Genomic DNA, 14,571 nt, shown 5'->3' with positions numbered 1-14,571 from the left:
GAGAGCAGGCTGACTAAGCCATGGAGAGCAAGCCAGTAAGCAGCAATCTTCCATGACCTCTGCTTCAGTTCCTGCCTTGAGTTCTTGCTCTAACTTCCTTTGATAATGGGCTGCCATACAGAAGTGTACAAAGAAGACAAACCCTTCCCTCTCTAAGTTAATTTTGGTCATTTTTTTAAATTATTACACTAATAGAAACCCTAAGACAACAAAGACAGACACACCAGCCAGCTTGATAGGCAAGCCTGAGTCAGGAGAAAGATCATTTATCAAACTCAGTGATGTATCCTCAAGACCACTCTCAGTGCAAATTCCTGCACATAAACTTTAAAAATCATTCTTTAGAATTTTCAGCAAAAATATACACAGTATAAAATTTACCCCTGAACTATTTTAAGGCTGTAGCTCAGTGGTACAGATATTGCTATTATCTATCTTCAGAACCATTTTCATCTTGAAAAATTGAAGTTCTGTGCCTATTAAACAATATCTCCTCATCCCCACCTCCTCAGAGCCCCTAGAAGCTACCATCCTAATTATTGATTTACCCATGGTGGATTGACTAGTCCATGAACATAAGAGCAATCACACAGTACTTTTTCCTTTGGTAACTGGCCTGTTTCACTCTGAAAACATCCTCAGGGTTCATTCATGTTATATCAAGGGCCAGAACCCTTTTAGGCTAAATAGCCTACTGTACATACAGCACACTTCTCCTTGCTGTTTGGTTATTCTAAATTACCCTGCACCGAGCATGGGTGGACATACATCACTCAAGAGATCCACTTTTGGGTGTACACCCAAATGTGGGATTGCTGTGTCATTTCTTGAGGAACTGCCTTCAATGGCTGCCCCATTTGAATTGCCCAATATGAATGCTTAAGGGCTCCAGTTTCTCCACATCCTGGCCATCAGTTTCTTTTCTCCTTGGTTTTATTTTCTTTGGTTTTGTTTTTTGCTTCTGAGTAGCCATACTGGGAAACCTTTCTCCTGTTTCACTAACACTTATAACCATTAGCTCTATGTTTCAAATCCAGTTTGGAATTTATCACAACGTGGACCTCTTACCACCAATCTTCAAGGTTTAATATAAGTTCCCAGAGCATGGCCAGTAAATTTCCAGCAAACCACAGCTAGGAAGGGTCAGCCCCAGAGTCATCAGGGTGACACTCTAAACTCTATTCTAGTTGAAGACGAACAGAATCTCACAGGTAGTAGTTGTTGTGGGCACTCAATACACTGCACCTAATTATGCAAGTGGTTGCTTAGTTTTAACCAAATATTGTACCCAGTTGTGGCGATGCTCTTAGCAAGCTATATATTATAGAACTGGTCCCAGATTGTTTTGTCACAATAGTTTCTCCATAAACTGAATGGCAAAGATTGGTGACTGCCCCAAAATTTAGAACTCTTATTCAAATGGCATGTAGACAAACATTTGGACAAGGCCAACATTACTTGGAGTAGTTAGCATGGCTATCATATATCCACTTGAGGATCCCAGGTGAAGTCTACAGTTCTCATAACAAGCAACAACGGATATTATTTTCTAGCTTTGAGTCTTTCAGTTACTTACCCATCTCTAGAGCTATGGAAGTGCTAGCTGCCTCCTGATTCTATATCATACATACCTTTTTACATCCAGTGGTGGCACATGCCTTTAATCCCAGAACTCAGGAGATAGAGACAGGACAGACGGATCTCTTTGAGTTCAAGGCCAGCCTGGTCTACAGAGTGAGTTTCAGGGCAGCCAGAGTTACACAGTGAAGCACTGTCTTAACATAGATAGATAGATAGATAGATAGATAGATAGATAGATAGATAGATAGATAGACAGACAGACAGATGATAGATAGATACATAGATGATAGATAGATATATAGATAGATGATAGATAGATGGATGATAGATGGATGATAGATGCTTTATAAAAACATGTCAGGATGCTGCTTATGACTTAAAGGGGCTGCTCCTTACTAGAAATTCTCTTTCATCTTTAAAAGTCCATCATTTTTAGTCAGGGACTTTCCTGCCAAGCCTTATTAAAGATTCTAGGACAAAGTCTAATGCCAGAGCTAGATCAATGTTCCCTCAGGATCCAATCCTGGTCATTCACAGTGTGTCTCCCTCTTTACACTCTCTCTTCCTTTTGTATTTCCATCAATACCAGCTGGGCTCCCAGGAGGTACTCCAGAAAAGTTAGCTAAATGGATCACCAAACATCATAGAACTTTCTAAAGAAATGCTCTGGCCAGTCATGATGCCACACATATATAAACCCAGAACTCGGGAGGGTGAGGCAGAAAGGTCAGCCTGGGCTACATAGCAAGTGCAGGATTAGCCTAGAGTATATAGCAAGATATATAACAAAAAATAAAAGTAAGTTAGGACTGTTCCTAAAGTAGGACATAATGGCACAAACCTATCATCCCGGCACATGGGAGAACTGGGGGAAAGGGACAGCAGTCTAACTATCAGCCTAGAGTATCTTGTAAGACTTTGTCTCCAAGAGAAAAAGAAGAAACAAAGGGAAGAAGCAAAGAGGGGAGGAGGGAGGAAAAGAGAGAGGGGGTGGGAGGGAGGTGAGTAGAAGGCAGGGAAAGAGGGGAAGGATGGGAAGAGAAGGAAGATGGAGAGGAGAAAATGTCCTTCATGTTTACATTTCTGGGATACCGCTCACACTTACTCTCCGCCTTGATATCCACGATTCCGTGTCTGCAGATTCAACCAACTCCTGACAGAAATAGTCACAAAATATGCCACTGCTGAACAAGTATAGACTTCTTTTGCTAGGAGTCTGGAGAGGTGGCTCAGAGGTTAAGAGCACTGACTGCTCTTCCAGATGTCAGGAGTTCAATTCCCAGCAACCACATGGTGGCTCGCAACCATCTGTAATGGGATCTGATGCCCTCTTCTGGTGTGCCTGAAGACAGCAGCAGTGTACTCACATACATCAAATAATAAATAATTTTAAAAAGGAGTATCACGTTACAAGTATTTTCACTCTTTCTATATGGCTTTATGTATCATAAGTAATCTAGAGATGGGTTCGTGAACTTCAGAGAGTATGTGAGGTCACACACAAACACAGCCTTGAGTGGTCCTGGTACCAATTATCCACAGGTCACTAAGGACAACAGCCCAGTCCTTATGAACAGCCTGCAGGCCACTCCAGTCTCCTGGCTTCCCTAACTCCTGCAGTCACTGTGTCTGCAGTTCTTTGCACTGCCATGTGTTAATTGTGTGTATTCTGTTCAATTTAAGGCCAGCCTGGGCAACTTAGAGAGTCACTTTCAAAATAACATATTTTTAACCCAAAATGCATTTATTGAGATATAAAAGTATCCCATCGTCTTAATTTGGGGTACTTTTAGTCCTGTTTTGTCATGAAAGAGCACCCTTTGTTAGCCTCATTTTTCCAGGCTCACAGGACAGCAGAGCAGACAACACAGCAGGCTACCCTTTGTGTGTGGGATTTAACAGCATCCTGGGCATTTTACATCCATCCTCCAAGCAAGAACTGGAGCTCTGCACCCGGGGTTTCCTCCCATCCGGGGTGGATGAAGGAGGTCCTCTGAGTACTTTTAAAGGGACAGAGACTAATTAGGCTTGGTGGTAGAATGCTTGTCAGTATCACGCAAATAAATACATAATAAATAAGGATGAAATAAAATAAGGATGAGAATTGGAAGAGATAGGCAGGTGGTAGAATGATTGCTTATTATGCACAATGCCCTAGATTTAACCACAGTAAATAAATAAATAAATCATCACCCATTCATCCTCCCAAAAAAGAAAAACACTATGAAGACCTAGAATAAAAAAAAAGATATATAGAGTTATAAATGATATTTCCCACCTATGATTTTTTAAGGAATGTTATCATATTCAGTTTGTATTTAGCTATCATTATTATCAGTATTATTATTTATTAATTAAAGGAAGCATCTTGTTTTGGCATATAATTTGGAGTGGAGTAGCCCATAATCTGTGGCCCCTATGCTTTGGGCCAATGACAAAGAGGCACATTGTTGATGAAGAATGTGGCACAGAAAACACACTCATCTCAACACTATGAAATAAAATGGAGGAAGCTGGAAGTCTGAGAACTGACTATGGCTTCTAAGAGTGCAGCAAAAAGGACCTGGAGACCTTTTGTGATGTCCTCTTCTGGGGATTCCCATTTCCTCCACATAGCACCAAGCTGGGAGTGACACTTTAAACAGATACATTAAAGAACATCCCACATGCAAATTATGTCAGGGACAGAGTCTACAAACATAGAATGTAGACATACCAGTATTAAAACATCTCAGGGTACCTCACAAATGTATACAACTTTAATGTATCAGTTACAAATGTTTTAAAATTTATTTTTTATCATTTTTTGGAATTATAATTACACCACTTCCTCCTTCCCTTTTCTCCATTTAATGTCTACCATGCATTGCCCCATGCAGTCTCTCAAATTCATGGCCTCTTTCTCTTTAATTGTTACACGTGTGTGTGTGTGTGTGTGTGTGTGTGTGTGTACGTGTGCGTGTGCGTGTGCGTGTGCGTGTGCGTGTGTGTGTGTGTGTGTGTGTGTGTGTGTTCCTAAACACATTAATGTAACTTGCTCAGTTTGTATAATGTTATCTGTAAGCATCTGATCTCAGGGCTTACTGCTCATATTTCATAAACAATTAAGGGGCTCTTCCCTAGGGAAGGCTATTCCTACTCTCAGCATTCCTCAGTTGTATTCAGCTCTTAAAAAGCACCTTTGGGCTGGGGGCGGGGGGGGGGGCACGGCTCCATGGCTAAAACACTTGCAGCTGATACAAGGGGCCACAGAATCCACACACATGTGATCCCAGTCTCAGAAGGCAGACAGGATTCCTGAAGACACTGGCTAGCTTGACTAGCTGTACTAGAGAGCTCTGGATTAGCCTGAGAGACCCTGCCCTAAAATAACGATATAAAAGAACTGTGAATAAGGAGTCCCAACCTCAGGCCTCCCTACATAATCACTCACACACACACACACACACACACACACACACGAACACATGATAAGGGGATGGGGAGCATTTTGCTATGTAAGGAAGCATAATCAAATGCTATTTGAGGCATTTACATTTGGAGGCATATTCCTTTGTATAAAAATGTAGTGGGTGGTGCTGATGTTAAGGTCCTGTTCCCCAATTAGTTCTTGATTGATCAATAAAGATACCATGAGCCGATTGCTGGGCAGAAGGAAAGAGGATCGAGTTCCAAGTCTCCATAGGCAAGCTAGCAGATGCATAAGAAGAGGGAGATTTTCACCATGCTTTGGAGGGAGAAAAGGAGACCGGCCACATTGAGATCTCAGGCTGAGCAGTCACAGGCCATTTCCCCAGGCAGAGGTTAGAAATGCAAGTAAAGCTGAGGGAGGTTTTGGGTTGCTTGAACAAGAAGAAGGTAACTGAGCAATTAAAGTTGAGGGCAGATTCATGGTGCTGAGCTAAGAATATTGGGAAGGGCATAGTAGCAGCAGATTAGAAGCGACCAGCAATTGAGCCATAAGGCAGGTTGAAAAACAAGTGTGTGTGTGTGTGTGTGTGTGTGTGTGTGTGTGTATCTGCAGATCCAAGGGAACCTGGGCAGGACTGGAGCACCTTCCGCCTGGAGCATAAAGTGGATGTAGCAAAAACTACACACTACATGGACACATGCCCCTTAATGTGGATTTGGATTGTGTGGTTTTTAAATGGGATCTCATTGTTTTAGTTATGCTGTCCTTAAACTTCGGAGCTCAAATGACCCTCCTGCCTCATCCTCTTGAATAGCAGCTACTATATAGGTCTGTATCACCCTAGCCAGCTGAATCTGTATTTCTTTACTAAATCTCCAGCCAGACCCAAGTTCATCTCTGCTGGCTTGAAGCCCAGTAGAGCTCTCCAAGCGGGCTCAGGAGGACTCCCAACCACTCTGGTACAAAAGAAAAGCTCCTCAGTCATTTTTCATGTCCTTTTGCTTGTCTGCTTGGTTTTTTATGTGCTATAGGCATAAGTTAAATATGTTTTTAAGAGATATTGTGCTTGTGGAGGTAAGACAGTACCGCTGCACTCGAAGAGTTTAACAAAAGACTGTATATAATTCAGGAGCTTTAAAAAAATCCTTAAACTACTTTAGTCAAGATCTTGAATTGTGAGAACATTTAAAGATTCCAAAATCTTACTTTGAATTTCCACGAGGGGAAATTTCAAAACGTACATCTTTCTGGTGCTGGAAAAATCAAGACTGTATATTTCAAAATATACATCTTCCTGCTGGAGGTCTTGCTTGGGAAGAGTCTGCACCCTTCCTCCCTCTGGTTCACTCTCCCTCTCTTTTTTCCCTCCCACCCTCTATTCATCCCCCTTGTCTCCTTCCAAAGAAATCTGGCTATGAACCTGCAGACCAAGCAGGGCTGGTAGAAGGAACCCCAAGGGGAAGGCAATTCTGAGTGGTTTGAAGGGAGGGGCCCGCAAGCAAATGACTGGATGGTGCAGGGTGTGGAGGGTATCACTTCCTTTTGCTTCTCTGGTTGAGTTCTGTTCTCAGCAACACAGCTTTCCCGTGGAAAGCAGAAGTAGTCCTCCCTCTCCAGAGAGCCTCTCAGAGACCCATTTCTCCATTCCCTCACTCTCATGGGAGTTAACACTTACAGGAAGAGTGGGGCACCTACTTAACCCAAGCACCAAGTAGCCATGAGGACTTCAGGAACCAGAGTGAACACCAATCCACCTCTGCAGTCTCCCCTGAGGACTTTCTGCACTCAGAAGTATCTCTTTCAAGTTAGTATAGCTTCCCCACAACTGTTTTACTAGTACAGAAAGAGGAGGGAAATAGAGGAGGTGTATTCAAGAGTAGCTTCCAATCAGGGTTTCCTGGGGTCAGAAAGGTGACCAGGGACATTTTGGATGCTTATGAAAAGGTAGGATTGAGCACAAAGGGAAATAGTGACTTTGAAGTATAAACTGTAGAGGAGAAAATAAAACAAACTGAAAACATTCCAGGCTACACACATAAGAAGGCTCCCTTGTGGTCAATGAGACATTTAGGAAATTGTCTCTCAAAACTGATGTGTGAGCCAGGTATGGTGTCACACACCTGGAATCCTGCACTTAACGGTAGGTAAGCTATATGAGGAGTCCAGGCTCATCCTCTGCTTCATGGTAAGTTTGAGGTATGTCTGTGACCTTTGAGACCAGGTCTTGAAAACAAGACAAATGACTATGATTTTCTCATCTGTGTGGTTTTATATGACACTATTCATAACAATACCAATTAGGGACCTCAGCCTTATGAACTGTGATTGTGGGTACCAGCGTCTGTGGATACAACAATGAGAACAAGTTTAATCTCTTCCCATAATTCATCTACCAGCATCATGCCAATGATGGGGAGAGGAATGCCTTTGTAAGATGGCAGGAGTCACCCTGGAAAGGCATCAACAGTTGATAAAACACAGTAAAGTCAGCAGGACTTCCAGAGAACTATGTCCTGACTGTGAACACAACTTTCAAGAAGCAGTTTCATGGCAAACAACAAAGTCAATGGCTTATCCAATAAGATAAGGGTGAAAAGCCAGTGCAAAATGTAGAAAAGATCGAATGACTAAGAATGAAGAACTAGGACTATGGAGGCCATACTTGCCAGAATTTGATATAATAATGTAAGCTTGTTTTTCAACCTTGTAGGAAAGTCCTTCTAGCTATCTCAAGACAAGGAGAAGGCATAAGTCTTGACACTGACCTGTTACATACCTTCTAATCCCTCAGTTAATATCCCATTTTCTACACTTGAGTGTCTCCCCTCAAATGGGAACTTCAATGTTAGAAATGACGACAGAGTTCAGTTTCACAATTTAAGCATCAGGAAACTAGACAGTATTTCAGTATTTCTGACTGGAAAAGGAGCTTCCTCTTCTATTTCCTTCTCTTCATTAAAAGATAGGAAGCAATGAGCACACACGTACCCCGAGATGCTGACTTGCCCACAGCAGACACCCAGAAAGTTAGACACATGGTCTTCTACATGGGTCTTATGGGTTTTCTATTTTCGTCGTGAATGGTGTTCTTATTTTAACAACACGGAGAGCTGGTAGAGTTCATGGACAAGATATTTCTAGCGATGGCAGAGAGAATTCTTTTGACAGTCCTTGAAAATTTCTGGTTGACTAGTAAGTGTTGTAACCAAGTCAGTTGCAGCTGACATAAAGTTTATCACCATTGCAGTTATTACAGACTGTCCACACCTCAGGAGAAACATTGCTGAAAATATCGAAGATGGCTTCCTGAAGACCTACTTACATATATAGCTACCAAATGAGTAAAGAAAACTCCTTCATAATTCTCTTTCTCAAATGCGTATTAAGTGATATGTTTATTTTAAGTAATTGACTACTGGCAAAGCAGGAAAAAACATACCTATAATATCCGAAGACCACTTAACCTTTTAACTGAGACAAGTTCCTGAATCTCTTTTTCATGTCTGCCCTGGCTTATTTAGTAGGGAACCACAAGGGCGTCCAAATGAAGTCAACATGGAGAAAGCCTCCGAAGTCATGCACAAGTAAATAAGTAAGTAAAATGAAGCATTATCTTCATTGCTAAGAGCTGCTCGGAAAGGCTCTGGCTGGTCCCACCGCTAACCCGTCCCCGGTTAATGCTTTTCCATGCTGTGTTAATCTATGCATCCGAGGACACATTGGTCCCAGCGAGCTGTAACAAAGTCTTATGCTGCACACGTGTGCATACTGCATTCCTATTTCTGTCATCAGTGCAGGTTTATATATGATCATATGGTTTCAAGTAGGATTTCTATAAGAACGAACTCTAACCTAGGATGTTTCTGTACTTTATTTCTGAACACAAACACTGCAGGAACTAGGTCTTGAAAGTCTCTGATTTGCAAAGCTGTGCAGGACCCTTTTTTTTTATTCTGCTAAAAGGAAACCACTGGCCATGGGAGTATCACAAAGCACCCAAAGACTCTAATATACATTAGGGTGACTGCCTGTACAGAAACTGTCTTACCTTCTCCAAGCCACATAGAGAACAGTCCTAACCAGATTTCCATGGAGGGTTCTGGTGCAATTCTACAATGTCCTACCCTTGCTACAGAAACCAAGACAGAAGGAGGAATCAGAAGGCCCCAGCTCAGTGTGTCCAGCAGGCAGCCTTCTTTCCTCCTTCCTCGTAATCTTCACTGAGCACTAATCAAGCACCAGGAACCAGGGCTTTGTGTGGAACAAGAGAGATAATGTTGTTGTCTTGGCATTGACATTGTCAGGATGACAAGCCCAAGAACATGGACACCAATGTAACTGCTGCTGCCCTGAGGAATGCTGACTCAATCCATGGCCCAAGAAGCTGGTCCAAAAGTTCAGCTCTGGCAAATAGTCCCTACACTGCAACTCAGTATTCCTGGCTCCTGACCTCTCTTCCTTCACGTCTGCTGTCCTCTTCAGTGGCTCAGAAGGTTACTCCACTTACATACAGCTTATCACTAAGACTCTTGTGAGCCAAATTTTAAAAACAACAACAAAACCCCCAAATCACCCTGCTTCCTCCAAATGAGGACCTGGAAAGGCAGCAATCTTAGGGGGAGGAGAGTTTCCTCTCACTTAAGAAGGGTTCAGGAAGCTCCTGCACCCCACAGGGTAGAGCCTATTTCCCTAAAACACGTTATGGGTGTTGACTGCACAGAGAGAAAACCCCCTACAGCTAGCTGAGCAAAGGGTCCATGTTAGGTCTTGGGGTCTCTTTTTTTTTTTTTTTTTCAGAGCTGGGGACCGAACCCAGGGCCTTGCGCTTCCTAGGTAAGCGCTCTACCACTGAGCTAAATCCCCAGCCCCCTTGGGGGTCTCTTGAACTGAGGGGATCTGAGGGACCTCTGGGGCAGCACACCTGTCAAGTATTTATTGAGTAGATTTTCAAAAGTTGGGTAGCTCACCTCAGACATGTGGTCTCAAGTTTAAAAATCACCAAACTTGCCAACCACCAAAGACCTCCGTTTTCATAGAGGATCAGTTGTACACGGAGAATGTCCGAGGACCTTCAGGGTACTAAACCTCTGAAGTAGGTTCATTGTCAAGCAGGAGGAAACCCAAACCAGGAACTTTAATAATCCGCGGTCACACACGAACTGAAAGACTTCATGGCCTAGATTCCCACCTGCATTCTGAGCAGCAAGGAAGTTGGGCGGATTACCATAATAATTAATACAAACGCGGGTACTCCAAGAAATGAAGAGACGACCAGAAGCTCCCAGAGTAGCGGGACTATTGGAAAAAACACTACACAAGCAACATAGGGAAGCCACTATAGTCAGCCAAGATAAGGCAGGCGAGTGGGAACTGTCGCATGCACCCTTCCCCCATTTTGAAGGAAAGGCATCCCTGAATTCTTAAAATAACTCTAGCTTCCTCTTGGCATCCGACTACTCCTCTGCCGGCTGACAGAAGCCGAGCTCCGCGGGAGGTTGAGCTCCAGTCTCAATGGCAGCAGTTCGACGTCACCGCCTTGCCCCAAGTCACCAGGGACTTCAGCCGTCAGCCAGCCTTAGAGAGGGTGTGGGTTCAAACCCCCCTTCTCATCCTTGGTGACCCAGGGTCCGGCCAGGAGACTAGATACTGGATCCCTAGTGACTGCCGCTAGAATCTGCACCGCGCTCCCTTTCCCTACCATGCAAGAGAAGCTAGAGCAGGCATGCGGGAGACTGACGCCAAGGACCCAGGGGCGCCCACCCCGCGCGCACCTCCCTCCACGCCTCCGCGCCGCTCCGCTGCGGACACCTGCGGAGTCGCCGCCCCCGCGTCTCCGCTCGATCGCCCCGGCGAGTCACAGTCTCCCCAGGCTAAAGGAGTCTGGATGCTATCACCACCCGGGGCGAGCGCCAGCGCCACCAAGAAACAGTGCGAGACCTCGGCCGCCGGCGCTGTGGCTGCACCGAAACCCTGGGTCCCGAGCCAAGAAAGCGACCTGTACTCCGGTCTCTGACCCAGCCGCAGTCCCTGCCCGGTCCACCCTACACACCCACCCTATGCTCAAGCCCTTGACTCACTCGCTCGCGGTGGAAGTTTCGGGGCGGCGGAACTCCACGGTGACTTCGGTTCAAAGCTACGCACGCGACGGGATAGCCCTGAGGGGCCCGCCTGGGAAGCAGCTGCGGGCCCGGGTGGTAGGACGCTTAGCCAGTACTTAAGGGCACACTGCTCGGGGGACAGTGCCCAGCCTGCAGCAGGCTACCAGCTGCAGAACGTTGGCCGGGAGGCTCCCAGGCCCGGCTCGGTGGGAGAGGAACTGGCTGTCGCTGGGCTCGGCCGACTGGTCCCAGCTACTTCCTGGTGCTCGGATTTGCATACTGTGCTGGGAGGGCGGGGAAGTGACCGTTTGGTTCCTGTCCAAGGTTTGGTATTTGGTGTGGCCGTCGCGCAGGATTTTGCAAGCAAACAGACTTATGGAGACCCAACGTGCAAGTTGGGAGAGTGGGGGCAGCCTCGGGAACGGCATTCTCCCGTAGGGTTGCATGGAAGATCTGGGAGTTCTCAAGGGTCGTGAAAAACGTTCTCCTCACTTTGCTGTCCTTCGGATCCAACTCCTCAACACACTGTGTGCCTGGGACCAGAGTCAGCATGCTCTGATCACTGCAGGTGTTTGGAGCTTTCCAGAGAGAAAAGGGTACCAGCGAGTAGACGTTTGGAGGGGAGGGGAGAGCAGATAAGGGAATGGGAACCTTTGCTTTAACAATCAAAACATCAAATTCCTTAAAGGTGTACCAGGAGTGCTCAAGATAGTCACTGGAATGAGGAGTGGGCATTAGCTGTGGACTTAAAAGGCGTGTCAATAAGCCTCCAGGAAAAAAGAACTAAGGAAGACTACTTATCAAGAACTGCCCTCTGTAGCCGGCTTGCACTGATTAGCATGTGGTTCTGGTAGCTGTTACTACATTCCTAACAAACGCTGTGTCCTTCCATCCCTGTATGTACACAATGCTTGGCATACTGTAGGTACATAACCAGTGCCTGTTGCAAGATTGCTTGCTCAAACCAAAGTTTTGACTTGATAAATGCCCCACATTGAACCGAGGTATACAATTAGCCTCAGTCACTAGATTCCCATTTATGCTAATCTGACTTCTGTTTCCTGGGATCCCCTAATTGCAGTCCAATAGGTCAGAACAAAGTCCAGTAAGGAAGGAAGACTAACATTTGCAAGTGTAACAATACATCCGGTTTTGTTTTGTTTTGTTTTGTTTCTTTTCTTTTCCAGACTGGGTTTCTCTTTGTAACCCTGGCTATTCTGGAACTCACTCTGTAGACTAGACTGGACTCAAAATCGCAAGTGCTGGAATTAATGGTGTGCACCACTATTGCCTGGCCCATGTGGTTTTCAGTCAACCAGGGACTACGCAGATGAAGATGGTGCCGGAGATTATAATGGAGCTGAAAAATCGGTATCGCCTAGTGATGTCATAGCTGTCATAGCACTCTTAGTGTGACAGTGCAAGACAACTCTACAGTGTGGTGATGCCAATGCCAACAAGCCCACTCTACCATTGTTTACCATGACTCCTGGTTGCATCAAGAGGGACATAAAGTGAGTGACCTGGAGCACTTAAGTTTAAGTGAGTGTACAATGTTCACCATAAGATGAAATCATGAAGGAGCACACTTCTCAGAGTGTTCCCATCGCTAAGTTGCAGGAATACCTCCTCAAACGAAAACAGTAGGGGGGGTGGTTATTCCCAAAATGAACCGTGTTACCGTCCTGCTGAACAGTAGCCAGTGGGTTACCCTGGGAATCTGTGGTACACACACGTGAGCTGTTATCTGTCAAATATCCGATAGTTCAAAATCTGTGCATCCCAACCCTTCTGAGGGAAGGGGTTGAATGACCCTTTTACAGTGGGGCAGGGTAATAGAAAAGACATGTATTTAACTTACGGTTCATAACAGTGACAAAGTGACAGTTACGAAGTACCTAGGAAAATAACTTTATGGTTGGGGGTTCCTACAACATGGGGTCTTGGTGAAAGGGTCACAGCATTAACAAGGGTGAGAACCGCTGCTCTAGAGACATTCACCATCTGAGAGTTCATGTTCTGGGCTTCTCTGAATGACCGCGTCAATACGTTGGCTGTAATGACACTCTTACATTGAGTCCTTGAAGTCTCGGCAAATAGCATATGGCAAACAAGATTAAATTATGTGGCATTGACTATTACAGTTCCCCCTTCTACTCTCCTCCAGAGGTCCAGATCTTTGAGCCCAGCCTGTGTACTTTTTTTTTTTAAAGATTTATTTATTTATTATATTTAACTACACTGTCACTGTCTTCAGACACACCAGAAGAGGGCATCAGATCTCATTACAGATGGTTGTGAGCCACCATGTAGTTGCTGGGATTTGAACTCAGGACCTCTGGAAATGCAGTCGGTGTTCTTAACTGCTGAGCCATCTCACCAGCCCCCGCCTGTGTACCTTTAAGAACACCTCTTTACACAGGCTCCTGTTTGACTGTGAGAAGTTGTGTACACAGAGACTCCCTTGGATGATTTCAGGTCTGGCTAGAGACCCATGCATTCCAAATTGCAGTACCACGGAGCAGCATTGCCAGACCGATCAAGTCACTCTCTGGAGGGAAACCCAACAGTCCTCAAGCTCCCTAGACTGCTCTAGTAACGAGATGCCCTTGGGAACCGCTGGGAGAGACTCAGCCAAATGCAAGTTGCCCATTTTGGTACAACTGGCATAAAACCTGTTGGTTTAAGAAAACCATGCTTCCAAGATACGAAAGTTCACTTTCCTGGAAGGGTGTGGGAGAATTTTGCAAGGGAACCAGGAGTAATGGTTCACCAAGATTTTCTGGGAAGGAGGTAATTAGTGGCTTCTTTGTCATAACCACCACCAAGATACCGGGCAGGCTCTTTAATGAGACTCCTACTCAATCCTCCATGACCATGCCGTGCTGTCTACACTTTGTAGGTAAAAAAGGCTCAGTATGAATAGGCAGATTGTCCAAATTCCTCAGTAAAGTGGATGTGTTGGATTTGAACCTTCTACTCTGTGTGTGTGTGTGTGTGTGTGTGTGTGTGTGTGTGTGAGAGAGAGAGAGAGAGAGAGAGAGAGAGAGAGAGAGAGAGAGAGATTGAAGCTTTTTATTCCATCCCTTTCCCTGCCTTAGATGCCACAGACACAGCCCCAGCCCCACTCTGTTTCCCAAAGCAAACCGGAAGTCCAGCTCCGACCATGGCAGCTCTCTGACATTACGAGGGAGCAAACAAACTACCTAAACAATACGTGGCTGAAAGCGAGCCACACAGTAATAATAATCATGACACCAATTACATAATTACAGTTTGAATCTTATTAAAGTTAATCTGCCATTTGATGACACACAGAAGTGTGCTTCACAGTAACTACACCAAAACAGTGAACCACGCATTAAAAATTGCCTCATACACCTCAGATTAGAGGTTTCCAAGGTCTATCAGGTGCTGTCTGGAAGGTAAGAAAAAGAACCAGTGTGACTGTGCTTCTGCTCTCCCTGAGGGAGGGAGGGA

General features: G+C 44.9%; 1 protein-coding gene across 4 annotated transcripts in view; it reads right to left on the bottom strand.

Annotated features, from left to right (window-relative positions):
- Lyn (LYN proto-oncogene, Src family tyrosine kinase) overlaps positions 1-11,311 on the bottom strand; it is a 115,344-nt gene extending 104,033 nt beyond the window's left edge. For 2 of the 4 annotated variants that reach the window (XM_087551323.1, XM_087551324.1), the window contains exon 1: positions 11,071-11,311. The gene's annotated coding sequence lies outside the window, so the exon portion shown is untranslated. 4 annotated transcript variants of the gene reach the window in all.
- Between the last annotated feature and the right edge of the window lie 3,260 nt (positions 11,312-14,571).

This window comes from Rattus norvegicus, chromosome 5 (genome assembly GCF_021556685.1).
Source record: "Rattus norvegicus strain SHRSP/BbbUtx chromosome 5, alternate assembly SHRSP_T2T, whole genome shotgun sequence".
In the NCBI taxonomy this organism is placed as follows: Eukaryota; Metazoa; Chordata; class Mammalia; order Rodentia; family Muridae; genus Rattus; species Rattus norvegicus.
This window is presented reverse-complemented; position numbering and strand designations above follow the sequence as displayed.